This window comes from Papaver somniferum, chromosome 7, assembly GCF_003573695.1.
Source record: "Papaver somniferum cultivar HN1 chromosome 7, ASM357369v1, whole genome shotgun sequence".
NCBI lineage: Eukaryota > Viridiplantae > Streptophyta > Magnoliopsida > Ranunculales > Papaveraceae > Papaver > Papaver somniferum.
This window is the reverse complement of record NC_039364.1, coordinates 160,387,862-160,391,929: the sequence shown is the minus strand read 5'-3', so window position 1 is coordinate 160,391,929 and position 4,068 is coordinate 160,387,862.

Here is a 4,068-nt window from a genome sequence, read left to right as displayed (position 1 = left end):
GTCTCCCACAAATAAACCCTAACTTTTGTTCCGTTTTTCTCATAATAACCAAGGTAGCACAGGAACCAATTGATTTAATCTGGTCTTATATTCCCGAAGAACAGCCTAGATAAATCAATCACCTCTCAATACTCAATTCATGAATACACAAGAAGAATATTTAGGATTCACGAACAGTGAGACGAAGAATCCTTCGTGAATACTTTATCTTATCTATTGGAGAACTCAAACGTTCTCAAGCAAATCAAAAAAGATTGTACTTGAACGATAGAAAAGTAAGATCAGATCACAAAACTACGATAAAAGTAGTATCGGTCTGGCTTCACAATCCCAATGAAGTCTTTAAGTCGTTAACCCGAATTTAGAGAAGAAACTCAAGGGTTAATGGAGATCGACTCTAGCGAGAGCACTAGTATCACACGAGAAAGGTGTGTGGGATTAAGTCTCTCTCTAGCTAGACGTCTCCTATATATAGCCTTTCAAATCAGGGTTTTTACTTAGATATTAAGCAAACGTTATTCACCGTTAGATGATACCTGATTTAGATCCAAGCCAATATCTCTCAACCGTTAGATCGAAAGACAAAGTTTGTCTAACACACTTGTAGACGTTTTCCAAGTTCGTGAGAACCGGTCCAAACGTACACATACATGTCGGTCCAATATAGTAACCAGAAGGCAACCATATGAGCTCTTCATATTAACCTGGTTCCTCATTCATCACAACTAGTTCACTTGGCTTCAAACAAACTAGTTAGATAGTCATTCAATTGCTATGAGATCTTATGTAACTACACAAGACACAATTGAACTCTAGATGATTTCGATTCGATTGAATCGGCTCGATGATCATTATAGACACGGTTTGCATTAAGCATTCCTTAGTAATTTAATATTTATGTTCAGAGCACATCTTTAGATTGCAACCACTTAAGTTCACAAACAAGTTCGCGGACTTAAGCATCGGTTTTGAGTTTTCTAAAACTCAGAAGAAATTCTCGGGTCAAGAACTTCCGCCAGTTCGCGGACTTGAGTCACACCAACGAGTTTCGAAAATCCCAGCAGAAATTCTCGGTCGAGAACTTCCGTCATTTCGCGGACTGAGTCTGCGGACTGGGTTTGCGGACTTGGCAAGCCAATTCCACAATCCTACCGAATACACTTGCTCAACAAAGTTCAAAGAACTTCAGATCAAGGTTTATGTAATCTTACTCTCATTTCAATCATTGAGACTTTCTCTTAGAACGCTATCCCAACCGTTATTCACAGATCATCTTCACGTCGGAGCAATTCTCAACTATACGATTGAAAGATGAAGAAAAACTTGGTTAAAGCTAAAAGCTTTACCAACACATGTATTTCGAGAAAAAGATAAGCATTGAATACTCAGCTCGAAATATCAAATGTGTTTGATCTATTCTATATAGCATACGACTTTTGTCTCATAAGAAGTAGGAGATAGAATAGATAGACTTTTGAGTGACAGATAAGTTCAAGTCTTCACATACCTTTTTGTTGATGAAGTTCCACGGTTCCTTGGTGTAGATATTCGTCATTGTCGTTGAATCTCCATGAAGTCCTTGAGCTCAGCTACACTTTTCCTATCCTAGTACGAGACTTAGCTAATAGGCTAGATATCAAGACTTTATAGTTTTGATCACTAACATTGACAAACATGCTTGATATAGAAACGCATGCGAGTTTGACCGAGCTATGCTCTAACAATTTCCATTCCATGGGATAAGGTCGTGGATTCTACCATGGAATCGGAGCAATAGTTATTGCCATTCCATGGGATCAGGCCGTGGATTCGACCATGGAATAGGAGCAATAATAGATCATTCTGGGAATTCATTGGTGAATGTCACGGCAGAATTAATCTATTACAGAAAGAATGTTAGCCAGTTAAGGCGTCACATCCATTCTGAATGGTGCATAGTCAGGGATTCACGGTGTTGTTTACGACCTGAAGGCGTTATAGATCTCAATATACAGAGAACCGCCTGAATCTATACACGGTCTCTCCACATAGTTAGGGAACAATGAGTGTCACCGACGTCCTGAAGGCGTTCTTGCTCTTAACCTACGGAGAACCGCCCAAATCATTTCTTCTATGTGGAGGGGGGTCTCTCTCCTGCAGTAATGGAACTGTTAATCTGTATAGAGAGCATGAGGAAATGCCAGGGATCAAATCGCTCAGCCAGTGGTGCTTTTCGACAACATATTCATCGAGGGTTCGTAAAAAATGAATCGTTGCATGCCTGAAAGTCGTGTCAAAAACATGCCTCATGATTTTACGATTTTACCCTTTACTGAAAATCCACCATCAACATTAAGTCCCCTGCTTAGTGGGGAACAGTCATGTTCCGCAGTAATGCATTAAATGGTGATTTTCAGTCGATGAGATCAGTGGTTGAACTCAGTCTACAAAGGTATGTTCAGAATCCCTAATTCGCTCCAATGGTGTCACGTACGAGCAAATATTGAGGTGAGGATCCTGATAGTGTGATAGAGTGTCATCTCGTGGTCACAGAGAGATGATGCACTTCTAATTTGGACGACCGGGCATCCTTTTTTGGTCGATTTAATGTTCGCGGGCCCGAGCCCAAAAATAAATCCTTGTTTTAGGAACAGACGTTCGTTCGGCCGTTAGTTAAGAACCAAACAAAATATAGTGATAAAAATTTTGTCTATACGCTTTCACGAAAGCCAAAATTTTATTTTTTAAATATGTGAGATTTCACAAAAGGGAATAAACTCTCGTTTCAAAGGTAGATGCTCGTACGAGAGAAAAGTTTTTTTTTTTTTTTGAATAGACGTGCGTCTGTTAGCAATAAAAAATTTGTATATGAGCTTTCATGAATTTTTTTATTTTCGATATGTGAGCCTTCATAACGTTTTTGAAGATATGCTCTCATTTCAAAGACGGATGCTCGCGAGAGGTAGCAAAAATATATATACATATATTTTCAAAGTTACATGAGTTTCACATTAAAATATATATTTTTTGTGAAATCAATGTTTTGATTTTGAACAACTGTTGAAAGTAGACAATTATTCATAGTGAAATAATATCCGTATGTGAGTTTTCACAATTGTAGAATGGACGTTTGTCCAATTTTTGAAAAACCAGTGAATGTTCACACAGTGAAAATTTATGTGAAATTAATTTTTTGATTTTCAGCAATTGCTAGAAGTAAACAATTTTTGATAAAATACTGTTTTCATGGATATTGTGATCTGATAGTGTATGCACAAAACCAATGAGTGTTCACTCGGTGGGAGTCGCTCACACAATGACAATAATGTGAATTGTCCACATGATGGAAGTTTGGTGAAGTGTTCACAGTTTTATGAAAATCGAATTTTTTTCGTCTTTGCAGGTTCGAAGGAGCGAACAAATTCTCGAGATTGTAATCACTACAACTAGTGAAATTGTAAATAGGTAAGAGTTGATGATTACCATTTTTGTAGACGATGTTGTGAGCACCTTTATTCCATGATTCATTGTTTTGTTGAATCCTGCGCTTTGTATGAACGATGTGCTGAAGGAGCCACTTTGCAAGAATGGCTGACTCCCATGATGATACTTCCAAAGATGGTGTTTCCAGAGATGACATCTCTACTGATGGAACTTTAAGAAATGGTACTTCTGGGACCTCTGAATGATGGTGAGAGATCCTTCATACTGAGTTGTACTCCTGGTTATTTCATTAGCTTTACCACAGGATGATCGTATAGTGAGATCCCGGATCAGTGTAGACTCCACGACAATGGAAGAAAGTCTACGGGAGCGGAGAACCCAGAATTAAAGACTACATGATGTTAGCAAATGACGTGCATTCCCCAGCTATTTCTTTGGTGAGTTGTTAGCGCTCCTTGCGTCATGACTTTGTTCGTCCAATTAGGATCACGAGACCGAGGTTTTTTATTTATTTTCAGAATTTGGCTCCACGAAGGTCTTCAACTTGTTCCCGGACAAACGATTCAGGAATCCAGCAATGATGAAGAAGTCGATGTAAGTATCTCTTTCGTGCAGGTGATCGTGGCATCTCCCTGAAAGAAATAA